Raw genomic sequence first — 13,251 nt, forward strand, 5'->3', positions numbered from 1 at the left:
AGGAGGAAGGGTCCCCTGGCAAGGTGGGGGTGTGAGCTGAGCGAGCAGGCTGCTGGACAGGGAGAGGGCATGGGAGTGGTGCTCCACTGCTGCGTTGAGATAACACCAAATAAACTACACCTCTGCCTGTCATGCTAGCTGATTCCCACCTCTCCTGCCACTCCAAGGGCTGGAGGTCATGGGAGGACATGTACTCTCTCAAACATCACTTTGAGCGGCCACTGGGGATAGTCTATGTTGGATGCAAGGAGTCAAACTTGGCATTTCCTTCCTCATTGTGCTTCTGGAGAGGTTCCAGGAGCAAACTCTCCCCTTGGATTTTGTTTTTAAGGGAATCCATTGATTCAAAAGGGAGTCTAAAAGCAGTCTGGTAAAATGAAATAGGGCAGAAGCAGTCAGTGTAGATTCACCTTCCCTCCACTGCCTCATCTACAAAATTAATGTGATCTTCTTGAAGAGGAGGAGTGGTTGAAATGGTTAAAAAGAGGCAGGAAGGTGTTTGAACTCTAAGAGAAATATTAAAAATCTTTTTTCAAACATATGAATATGTATTAGGAGGCATAGACCATAATTACATGGTTATTACAGTGAGTTATTTAAACATGAACAGAGTGTTTGGCAAATTAACATATAGAACAATACCGCTCTGGTAGCTCAAATGATAATGGGACCTAATAGGATTTCCCTATTCCTAATTCTGCTGAATCCAAGTAAGGCTGATTTAAAAGTTGTAAATGTGCAGGAGGTGGCTTCCAAGACAATAAAAAGCATTTCTGTGCTCTGAAAAACAAGCCTTGAGGATGTGACGATACATGAAAAATTCCTTTAGCTGTGCCTCTTCTCAGCACGGTTTGGATGAGCTGAGGCTGCCCCAGCGGCAGCTGTTTCTTGTGCACCCACCTAAACCAGGAATATATATTTGTCATCTCTTGCTTCATTTCCATATGCATTCTGGTCCTGTGGCTTTCTTGGCAGCTCCCTCTCATCTGGTCCTGCGCCCCACTGCATCCACACACACAGAGCGAGCTCCCGGGCTGACGCACTTGCAGAGAACAGGCAACGCTGTCAGGATGCACGAGGAGAAGCATGCCTGCCCCGGGCGGCTCATGGGCTTGATCTCAGCAGGCGGCAACAGTGTTTGAGGCAGGCATGCAGGGAGGACAGAGAGAAATGGGCAAGTGAAAAGTAAATAAGTAGTAAGTGAAAAGGCTCAGCCAGTAGAGACACAGCTGAACTAAGTCTCCTGAAAATTCCTCAGAAAATTAGAAAAAAGCAAGTTTCACAACACCAAAGGAGCACATGTGTTCACAGGGACATGCGTGTGTGCGTGAAGGGCATGCATAGGCCTGGGTACCTGTGAGGAGGGCTTGGACACGTGCGTACACTTGTGTGAGCAGCAATAACCTCCCAGTTCCATTTTAATGCCATATCAAAAGTAAAGCAGGTAATGAAATGTATGGGTCTGTGTGTGGGAACTGGCACAACAGAAGGAATCTGCACATGCTCAGTGCTACTCTTCACATTTAAAGAAGGTATTAGATTGCATAGAGATAGATGCAAGTTTGGAAATACAACAGACAGAAGCACTAAACAGTTTTCATCGAAATCAACGCTCATGTAAAATGCAACATCCTGGACTAAACACCTTGTTAGAAGTGATTGAATCCCTAACAGCTGTGGCAAAATGCCTTCACTTGCAAGTGTTACTGGTGGATAAGCAAAATTACCTTGCTATTGTTGCTATTTATGGCAGCACCCATAACACACTAGCCGCTTTCCAAACAGACCATTCTCCAAAGAGCCTGCTACAACTGTTATGTGAATGTGGATGTAAAATTATTTTCTTCTATAGTACAAGTTACTCACTGTAGGCTTCAGAGTTCAAAAAGTGCCATGGTGGGTGAAACTGGAGTTAAACAACCCAAGAGCTATAACTGCATAAGAGCAATCCCCTTACTGTGAGCACCATTTATCCTCTGCACAATAAGATTTTAAAAAATTAAGATTTTGGAAAGCATGTTTGACTTTAAATTCATACTTGAATTCATAAGAAAACACTGAGGTACTCTATGTTTGCACTAACAATTTTATTTTCTTTTATTACTGTTACAGCTTTTGTGCACAATAAAATCATCAAATACTTCTGGGAATAAAATGTAATAAGTGAAAGCTTAGAGATCTGGAGAATAATATTTCAGGAATTTTGCCTCAAATAACCAGGTCTTTTATTTTTGTTGGTGCATCTAGAGTATGCACAAGGAAAAAAAGTGGTGCTCTGTCAAATAAAAAGAAACATCTTTCTCATTAGGACTGTGTTTATCACGCTTTCAGACGTTCTACAAATCAATGCCCCTATTTGTCATTGTAATTCAATATAATGAAAGCTGTCAAAACTGCTCACTTTGCTTGCTAGAGACAAATTTGCTGAAGTTGTGCAGCATGAGCCAAATAACTCAGCACCAGATCCTCCAGCTTTTATTTCACTCTGCTCTAGGCAGTATTCCTACTGTCTTCTGTGCAATTTTTGCCCGAGTAAGGGCTGAAAGTTTCAGTTTTGAACATGAGACTTTTTTTAGAAATAAACAGTCACAGAAATCCCGTCTACAAAGCACATTGACTGGAATGGTACTGCTTGCGAATTTTATCTCTGAAATGCCAAGCTTATTTCCTACAGATTATTGCAAAATACAGACTAACTACATCCTTGATGAAATTCCCTCGAGGTCCATGAGGTCACCCCCAGGATTAAACACTGCCTGACCTTTTGCATACAGAGCTCAGAAGCACTGTATTTTGACGCCTACTACGCCTTTGGAGATGTTAGTCTGTTCCACTAAAAACAAAGATTATAGATCTCGTCCCTCATGGGAAGAGCTTTGATGAAGCAACTCTCTGTTATTACCTTGTCCAGAGACTCTCCAGGACCACACTCTGTCCTTCTGGCAATAGACAAAATAGATAAAGCTATCACTCAAGGGCAGCCTTGAGTAACGGCTACATTTTCCATCATTTAAAAATATGTTTTGATGCATTAAATAAAGGAGACATGTTGGGAGCTTTGTGTTGGGAACAGGTAGAGTGGCAGGTCATGTGAAAGGCAGCTGGGACAGTGGTTAGGGCAAAGGATTAGAGTCAGCTGCTCTTTTTAGTCTTCTCCACACTACTGACTTGCCCTGAGATCTGGAGAAGTCTTTTATGGTAAAGTCTATAAACCAGAGTCCCTCATCTAACTCTCCTGTAACTGCCTTTCCACATCTGTGAAGATTGTAGCAGTTTATCAAGTCAAAACACTTTTAGAGGCTCAGATAAAAGCTGCTAAGTATTAGCAGCTGTAGCAGCCAGTCAATGCATTTTTACCCCTTTTCGAACATGTGCCCAAAGATTTTTTGATGAGGATGTGTCCTACATCCGTAAATAACCACATGTCTGTATAGACACTGGGACCTGGTAAGACCAGAGAACATGAAAACCAAGATGAAATCTACTGATGACTGTAGCTCCTCTGACTGGAGCCTTTATGGCAGATGTGTGGATGGACTCCTCCCTGAGTTTTCCCTCTGGCAATTATTTCTAACTTGGCATCCAGAAGTTACCCCTGGCTTCCAACCTGAAAAAAAAAAAAAAAGCAGAGAGTTAGGCTAATACACACTAGCCTCCTTCAAGAATTCAGGGTATTGTGCGTGTGATAAAGGGTTGGATAAAACAGTGGCAAAAGTCTGCTATCTTCCAAGGCTCAGGAAAATAAACCACAAAGGCAATTCAACAAAGTCCTCTTTGTTCCTAAATAGAACCAACAAAATGAAAGGAATCTGGTGGAAGAGAGAAGGCAAGAAAGAGGTCTGCTGCAGGGAGCAAGTACAGAGAGAATTGCTCTTTGCTGGCTCCTCTGACAGAGCAAGTGCATGATTATCACATGAGCCTCACAAAGACGGGAATTAAAGAGGCTGACTCGGCTGTCACATCGCTTAAGCTGCGTTGAGGTCAAAGGAGTTCGGACTAACCGAGGTCAGCCACACGCGGCCTGGGAAGCAGGGGTCTCTTTTTCTAAGCAGCAATTGCTCAGGTTGATAAAAATAGATACCTGGAGCCCATGATGGCTTACAAGGCTGTCCCTTTACATCGGATTCCCATGAAGTGCAGTATATAATCAATAGCGCTCTGAAAAGAACAGAACCACAATGAAGGCAGTCAGATGGTCACTAGAAACGAGTGTAAAGGGCAAAACACACAAGGGAAGTCACCATCTGTGTTACCCCCTAAAAGACCAAGGGAAAAAATAAGAAGTCTGAAATATTGGCACACAAGTATGATAAAATCCAAATGCAAACAGGTGTCAATGACATGACGGTAGGGGAGCCTGCTATTTGCAAACTTCTGCATCTCTTCTGTATATTACTTCATGAATCACGTCCCCAACAGAGACTTCTCCTTGTGGATTTCCAGTGATGCCAGGGCTACTGAAGAATGTCCCTGTGCTAAAAATAGTACCTATTCTCTCCCATGCCCTCTGTCCCCTTTCAGCTTCCACTTCACATGATTCAGCTCCAAGAGAGGAGCACTGACCTCGTCTCACCAGGAATATCAAACATCTCCACAGCTTTGATGAACCTTTTGGAGAGAGTGGAAAAAGGAGAAATGTACACATCAGCTGTGTAGTCATGTGCTGGATGTGTCTGGACACATCCTGAGACTCTTGTGTTTGAAAGCAAAACCGACATTCATCTCCTTCAGTATGCAAGCACAGAAAAGCACCTTCTTTTTTTTTTTTTTCTGGGGACTCCAATAGTGTTTGAACCAAGTCCATAGAAAAATCTATTAATTTTGTCATAGACATAGAACTATATCATTTTTACTATCATCATCACTTCTGCATACAAGCAAGCGCAGGATGTTAGTGGGCTTGTTCCACAGCACGGGTTAAGTAATTGTCTCTGCCCAACAAACTCATACTCACCTTTGTATCCTGATTTGTGAATCAGGATTTTCCATCTTGACATTATTTGTGGCAACAATGTGAAGTTTTTAAAATACCTTCTACAAATAAAGCCTATGTCCCCTTCATTCCTCAGGTCATAACACTGGGGCTTCCTGGTAAACAAACCAGATCTACTGTGACACAGACAGAGTGAACAGAACCAGGTTTTCAAGCATCACTCTGTCACACCTCTCTGTGGACAGGGAACTTGCTAAAACAAATCCTGAAATCAAGCCAAGAAGGGAAAATTGCAGGACCCCCAGAGGATCTTCACAGATGTGTTCAAGCTGATAGTCCAGGATAAATCCGAGAAAACAAGTCCTTGCGTAAGCTCAATTCTCCTTTACAACCTGTTAATGACTATGTGTTTACCTGTCCTTGAGGAAAGAGCCTCTCCTGCTCTTATCAAACCCAGAGGGATTCCCACTGTCCTCAGGGAGGTCTGGGTCAGAAGTTAAATTGAAATCTCCAAATGCACTATCTGTGCTTCATCATTTGACAGACTTTAGACTGGAATTGATGTTCAGTGTCCAGTGTGCTGTAACGGCAGAGAACTGCCTTTTTTATTCATTTCTGTTCTTTTAAACCAATTCTACTGCATTTTTTCTGCTCTGTTGCAAAGCCTGACACAGTCCTGGTGCTGTGTCCCTTAGGTCAGAGTCACCTTACAGAATGACATGCCAATGCCTGCTGTTAGTGTGTGTGTGTGTACCTGTTTAGGCCGGATGAAGGACAACTGTCTCCAGTGATGCTACCTTACAGGGTTCTGGAGAAAGCAACACAGTGAACTGCCAAAGCCAGCACCTTCAGTCCTAGTGAAATGAATGGGTAAATCCTCAGATGGTGGAATTTGGGCTTTCTGACGCAGTTGGCATCCTCGTGGGCAGGAAGATGAGGAGCAGGCACTCCAGTCATGTATAGCCTGGGGAAGGTGAGGGGCTTGTGCTTAGGGACCTGGAAGCGTTCACTCCTGACCTCCTGGTCACTGAGAAGGCTGAGATCCACCTAACACTAAGACTCTCTGTTGAGTGTTCTCCACTGAAAATCTTCTGGTTTTCTCTATAAGGAAAATTATTCTTGTATCTCCAAAGTGTTGGGGAGTAGTGCGGATTTCTCTTTCTGTGTGTTGTCACCAGCTCCTCATCTCAGCATGTCTTGCTGGTAACTTACCCACCCATTGCAATAAAGCAGCCTTGGTCTTTCACACCATGTTAAAGAAAATAATCAACAGAGTACTTAAACCAGGCTTGTTTTGACTGCAGATTTCAATTGAGTTCAGTAGTAAAAGGAAACCTTAGTAGTTCTACTTCCCCACAGCTAGCCTTGCTCAATGCTTAGTGTTAAGATAAATTATGTTATTCAGTGTGTAGGATGAAATAAGAGTTGCTATCACAGCAGGATGAGTTCGTCAAACACTACTTACATTAGGCAGCAAACTTTTGTTCCCATAGAAGGACGGATTTTGAAAGTAGATAACCAAGCTGATCTTGGGGATATATCACTTGGGGCCACGATTCATGATCTATGTAGCCTCACTTAGTGCAGAGTATATCACTTTCTCTAACAGTGACTTCTTAACAGGGACTTTGACAGAACTGGTTTTTTTCTTCTGAATGATATACGATCAAATTCAGTTCTACAACTTCATTTGCAGTCATCTCTGTTCATTGCTCTTTTATTCCAAGTATTCCTTGGCATGGTTTAAGAACTACTGAAGTATTTAATAGCTGTTTAAAAGTAACAGCTATAACTACTTAAATAGACATAAATAGAAGACTAAACGGGTCATTACCTTTACAAGAAAAGTGTTTATGGAGAAGGATTTAAGAGAAACAAGATTATAGATCCAACTGCTCCCTTATTCTCTGTGTTTTAAAGAAGAAAGCAGAGTGGGTTTGCAAAGTTCAGTACAGGATAAGGCTATTCTGAGTCTAACAAAAAGATGAAGGTACTGTTAGAGAGAATTTGCAAGTTGCTCAGCCCTTGGGGAAGTCAAGCCACTTCTGGGGCTGCTTAGGTAAGGATTCTTGGTTCTAACATACCAAGTATGATCAACATTTTGATTGTGATGCTTGGTCACTAAATGATGCTAGCTGTGAACAAGGAAGAATGTATTTTCCATTCAGATGGAGAAAGAAGGGGGAAAGGTATAAGATGGAGTGTCTCTGTTCCCTTGAGACCTATCCACAATCTTGAGAAATCAATGGAAATCTTTCCATTGGGTTCACTGTGCTCTGGATCACATCCTTACAGAGCTCGCTTTGTTGTCAAGGCCATTCCTTCTTTCCCCCTCTGTTGCTCAATTTGCTTTCTGCTGTTAGGATATTTTTCCCAAATATTAATAACTCTGTATAATCTTTGGCCTCTCGCTGGGTCTTTCTTCTATGGCACACTGTTGCACTGTATGCGTGACTGCATGGCTGAGGGTTGCTCTGGAAATTACTCATAAAAATGAATTGCCTGGTAATACCACAATTGTCAATATGTGTAGGTTGCAGCATCCCCCCTGTGGGCCATTGTAGCAGATCATAAAATCTCATTTCCAGGAAAGTTTCAAAACTTTTATTTTCTAAGGAACATTAATTATCAGAGTGCAGATGACCTGTCCCATTTCTCCATCCACTTCCTCTCTTTTTTTCCTCAGCAGACACGGTAGTTTGAAGGCAACTGGCAACAGATCACATGTCAGGCTCCTGGTTTTATGCCGCGGTTTCATGTCAATGTCAGCTGCAGTGTTTAAAAACAGCAAGACTCATAAGCCTAATGCCCAAACCAATGTTTGTATGTGACCATTTCCCCATTGTTAAACTTTTGTAACAACAGCTGATTTACAAGTCTGACACTTATGCAGACATATGCTTTGGCATTCTACAGGCTTCCCGAGACTCATGCCCTCCAGCACTACTTGTTGACCTCTCCTTCAAACACAGGACTTTGAGGGATCATCACAATGGCCAAACCACTCCGGACCTACATGGTTGTGAAAACTCTAGTCGTGCCCCCATCAGAGTTTACAGTGATGCATTTTTTCACTAACAAATTATATTCTGTTGAGACCAGAACTTTTTGCAGGTACTTACCAGTTCTTATGAAGCTCTTACCTGGGAAAGGTTCTCATGCCTAGGATGAGACTTGAAATACATCAAAGAGCAAGAAAACTGCCACCCCTCCCAGATAATCGTCCTATGATCAAGGCACTGACTGGTGGCACAGGAGTCCAGATTTCAAGTTGCTGTTCTGCAAGATGTCTGAATATAAGAATCCTGCATCCCAGGCAAGCTTTCTGGCCACCAAACTATCAGTTATTCTGAAGAACAGCTTCTTTGGTCTCTCCTGTTGGACCTGTTTCACTTTGTATAAATAATTAAACATTAATTGGAACAAGGACTTGAACTTAGACTGCCCATTGGACTATTGCATTGGTCTTTCTCCAGGCCAGTGAATAGGTTACTATTTGTGCAAACTTGGTAAGTTGTAGAACAACAGAAGTAGCTGAGGGGGTACCAAAAACTCAAGAAAAAAAAAAAAAACAAAGACTTGTGGTATAGTGGTAGACTATAAAACACCTGTTTTTCAGTCCTTGGCCTGAACGAGTCAGAACAAGGACTACTAGCTGTTCTAGGGGAGGCTTTGTCAAATCATCTCCAAAGGTCATGCTTTCATCAAATTTTGAAAAGACGTTTTTGAAAGTCATACTTTTTTTTTTTTTTTCTGAAGTGGAAAAGAAAAAATTCCGGTAGCTACACGATCCTCTAACAAAACCTTTGCATTAGGATGAAGGTGTTAAGCATCTTTAGCATCATGATTTTTAAAGTTTCTGAAACCTCTGCCCCAGACATGAAGAAGGACCTCACTGTTCCAGTTCTGAGTGATTTGTTCCTCTGACACTCTTCCCAGTTTTACTGGCATTTTTCAAATGAAGGCTGAAGTCTATTATTTACATACTATCTTCATGCGACAAATATGACATTTAGTCATATTTAGTCATACAGAAAGATAAATGAAGGCAATCAGCAAAGTTCAGTGATCAGTGTAAGATTACCATAAAAGATCATATGAAAGGTAAGACAAGAACTGGGGAGGTTGAGTCCTAATCCTCTTACCTAACTGCTAGATAATGTTCCGTAATAACTTTAATGTTTATGTTTCGTGGTCAAAAACATTTCTTTTCAAACAGCTCTTTGATAAAGAACTTTGATTAAGCTCTTTCTTTGATTAGGAACTAAAATCCATGTTTTAGACAGATTCACCTCTCTATAAGCATTTGATATCAACAAGTTGGTATTCCTGTAGACCACGCAAGGTTCTGCTTTTTCTTTAATGTCATCTAATACTTCATTTTCATAAGCACTGACATAAATTCAGTTAAGAGTTAACCAACTAAAATATACAAATATGCGGGAGGTTTTATGAAGAACTACAACTTCAAAAGGAGTTGGTTTAGGAGTCATGACCTTATTTTTTGCAATAACTTATGCATCATGAACTTACGTAATTGGCAGCAGATAACATATCACACTCTCAGTTTTATGTCCTTGGTTTGACAACAGTGTCAATTGAAGTATTTGCTAACTGCAGAACTGATGGAGCCTCATAGCTGAAAATGTTTTCATTCCAAAACTGATGTTTGTAACAAAACACTTCCCCTTTATGATTCTTTTTTAACATTACTAAATTCAGTATCAGAAATGGGTAGGAGTATACAGATGATTTTGGACATCAAAAGAAACCTTTCTGAATACTATTTATCCTAGCAAAATGGAAATATCTGAGAAAGAAAAAACATATCTTTCTAATGAAAATGTCATCAGAAAGCAAAAAAGCACACACCTGAAATGGCCTTGGAGCTCTAAATCTTTGTTATGTTTTGAGCAGGAGTCAACGTTAAGATAAATTACTGGGAAATGAGTGATCTGGATTTTAAAACACTTTTGTAGGGTAGGTTTGAATCTACTTCTTCCCTTTCCCAGAGACTGCATTAAGCAGCAACGAAGAGGCAAGGCTAGACTGGTCCTCTGTGTTGAAACTGGACACCTGTACCACCCACTGAAAAGGTCAATCCTCTTGGGACACCAGGATCTTCATAAGCTACAGCAGAAAATGCATAAAGTAACAAATCATTATACAAAAGGGAGGAGTTTAAAAGGAACCTTAGTGAGTTAAGGCCCTTAACATCCATTTGAATTCAATGGCAAAGAAACCCAAACTTATTGAGGCTCTTTTTGAGTGATCTGAGGCTTAGGAGTGGGACTTGTTTGGGTTTTGGCTCTGAAATGTGTATTTCGCAGGGAGCAGTTCTGTTTCAAGACACTTAATAATTCACAATAATGTACAACACAGAGGAAGAGAATGGCTGCAATTTTATTAATTTGAAGTTTTCTGCTTAACCAAATGAACGGCAGGAAACAATCATATGCCATCAGTTCAGTAGAGCATTTGCTATTATGTCTCATCTGAAGCTGAATTTAAACTGACCTGAAGAGAACCAGTTACGTGTTTTGAAATCTGGTTAACAGTACATTATCATCGGCAATGTAGATTACTCAGTAGACACCACTTTTGATTCAACTTTATTGAAAACTTTCAGTATCTGGGAGAGTAAATCGCCATCAGTGAAACTCCATGATGTAGCTAAACTGGGAAAAGTTATAAATAGCAGCCAAGGAAAAGCAAAAAATTATAATGAATAGCAGGAGGAAGGACAGAAAATTAAAACTGGAAAAACTGAAACTGATATGCATAAGAAAAAGGGACATACATTCATCAGGTGGAAGAAATGCAAGGAGGTGCGGTACTGAAAGAAACCACAAATATAGCATGAGGGACTGCACTGTCACACAGCAAGAAAACGAAGCTCTTGGGAGCTGTTTATACAAAGTTTGTCACTCCTGAACAGATATGGTGGTGCACTTTGGAATCATAGGGGAAATTTGGCTTGAAGGGATGTCATAAACTGACCAAATCCATTCCTGTTTCTCTAGGCAGGAACAACTATACCTACCTTATTCCCATATTCTGTTTTGTTTAGCCTTTTCTTAAAAACCTCTCATCATGGATTTTATTCAACTTCCATAGTGGTTTGTTGCCCTTATCATTACAAACATTTTCCTGAAGTCTGATTCAAATCTCTCTTGCTGCTATATAACATTGCTTTCAGCTCTGGACAACACACTCCCCAAAAGATCTGGATTGTATCTGCATTAGCATTTCAGTTCAGACCAGAAGTGCACTTTTTCTTCAAAAGTGGAGAAGTCTCCAGATCACCCCTACTCATTGTGCTCTGCTTCACACAACAAAGCAGTCTCAGACTCAAAGACTTTCAGAAAAAATTAAATCAGAAAGTGCGTTCCAGGAGTGCATCTAATGATCTCCAATTTGAGGGACGAGCCCAGAAGTATCCCAAAACCTTAAAACACGTATAACTGCGGAAGTTAAGCCCTCAGCGCCAACCATTTTGCTCTACAGGTCCTGTTTTGCATTCACCCCATACTCTTAGCAGGCCACAGTACTTGCTAACATAGATATAGCTGCTGGCAAACGTTCATTGAAGAACAGCAAAAGCTGTGATGGGATGGAAGAACTGATTTATTAGGAAAGAGCAGGCCAGACACATGATGAAGGCAAAAGGAGTTTTATAGCCATCATTTGCCCTGGTCCCTGTGACACAGAATACTTCTGATCATGCAGCTGTGCCTGTTTCCCCTGGGGTGGCCAACACCCCAGGTAGGTCAGCTTCAGGACACAAAGGTGAATTGTAGTAGCCAACAACTATATAGACTTTAAGAATGTCAGATTTTAATTTGGTATCTCAGAACATAACCAAGAATAAGATGTAATTAAGATAAGAAAAAAATAAATACTTAATTTCAGAAGACAATGTACTTGCATGATGTCTTTTAAACAATGGAACAGTTTCCCAGACTCTTCCCGGTATTGGATCCTATTTGCTTGGTGCTTTTATAGCCAGATTGGCAAATGCTAGAAAACAGCCTGCAGGATATAATCTTGCTCTGGCAAGGAGTTGGGCTGGATGATCATTTCCATCTAAGCTTCCTGTCAATTCAGGGTAAAGTTTTGGAAGCAGGATCTCTTTCTTTCTTTGTATTTGCCATATGAAACCATATATCAGCTGGAGCTCCTAGGTATAACACTTAGCTGCAACAAATGCCAGTTAGAGCTCTTGAGGTCTGATGCAAACCTCCTTAGAGATGATCGGTATGTCTCCACTGATTTGGGGACCCTCAGAACAAGCCTTTGAGCCTTACAAAAATGGAGGCATATCTGCAAATGCGTGAGAAGTCAGAGCCACTCTTCGCTCTTAGTTACCCAAGTTGGCAAGAAACAACCCAGCATTGGCACAAAAATTGTGTAGCTCTGTTAACAGGTTACTTTGCCTGAGCTAATATTTCCTGCTAAATAGTGTCATCCTGACACAGTGATACAGCTTCTAGATTCAAGGTGACGTGTACCTTGTCAGTCTGCTACGTGCTCAGAGGAAGTTTGCACCTGCTCTCATAGAAATGTCTTTAATTAATCTCTATGTTAATAAGCAAAAAAAAATCCCCAAATAACAAAACAACTTCTCCCTTTTGACTCATTTCATGTGCCTCATCTCTTTAACGCCTGTCATCAGACTGTCAGTACACTGAAGCAAGAATCACCTTTATTTAATGTCTAATACAGAATCAAGCACCTTGACCCAACATATGCAAGAGAGATTAAGAGAACTGCACTGCACTCAGTCAGCAGCTGAGAGTTTTTCTGGTTCTTTTTGGGACCAGCTTGTCCTGTTAACATTTCTGTAATGTTGAACCTGCTTCTCTAAAAACTTGTTTCTCAAAAATGTCCCAGTTTAGCCACCCACAAATGGAGTCATCTAAGCCTTACAAGTCATTTTGAAAAATCACAGCCACGTTCTTGAATGGAGAGGCCACATTTGTATTTCAGCAATACGGATGCAAATTAGAATCCCTCCTTCTCTCTTTCTCACAATCAAAGAACAAAGGGCTATATATTGTACCCCTTCAACACACATACATGCACACTAAGATCAAGACCACCAATAGCAAATGCAGAATTATTTATTGCCATGTGAAAGACAAGTACACACAGCAGAGCAAATAGAAAAAAAAAAAAAGGGAAAAAAAAGTTTTACAATTAAGATTACAGAGCAGAAATAACAGGAGAAGCACTTAAACATATTGCTGCCCCAAGCGGGTGCGAATTTCAATGGAAAATAACTACCAAATGTTTCCAAGGCCAACCACAGAAATCAA

At 40.9% G+C, this 13,251-nt stretch overlaps 1 long non-coding RNA gene across 1 annotated transcript; it reads right to left on the minus strand.

Annotated features, from left to right (window-relative positions):
* Nucleotides 1–2,129: 2,129 nt before the first annotated feature.
* On the minus strand, nucleotides 2,130–8,815 carry LOC148056853 (uncharacterized). Its single transcript, XR_015702320.1, has 3 exons — nucleotides 8,077–8,815; nucleotides 4,082–4,158; nucleotides 2,130–3,607 (listed from the first exon to the last, which is right to left on the minus strand). It is a non-coding gene; the product is annotated as an uncharacterized LOC148056853 (long non-coding RNA).
* Between the last annotated feature and the right edge of the window lie 4,436 nt (nucleotides 8,816–13,251).

Source organism: Nipponia nippon, unplaced genomic scaffold (genome assembly GCF_047370975.1).
Source record: "Nipponia nippon isolate SJK-2023a ecotype South Korea unplaced genomic scaffold, ASM4737097v1 scaffold_11, whole genome shotgun sequence".
In the NCBI taxonomy this organism is placed as follows: Eukaryota; Metazoa; Chordata; class Aves; order Pelecaniformes; family Threskiornithidae; genus Nipponia; species Nipponia nippon.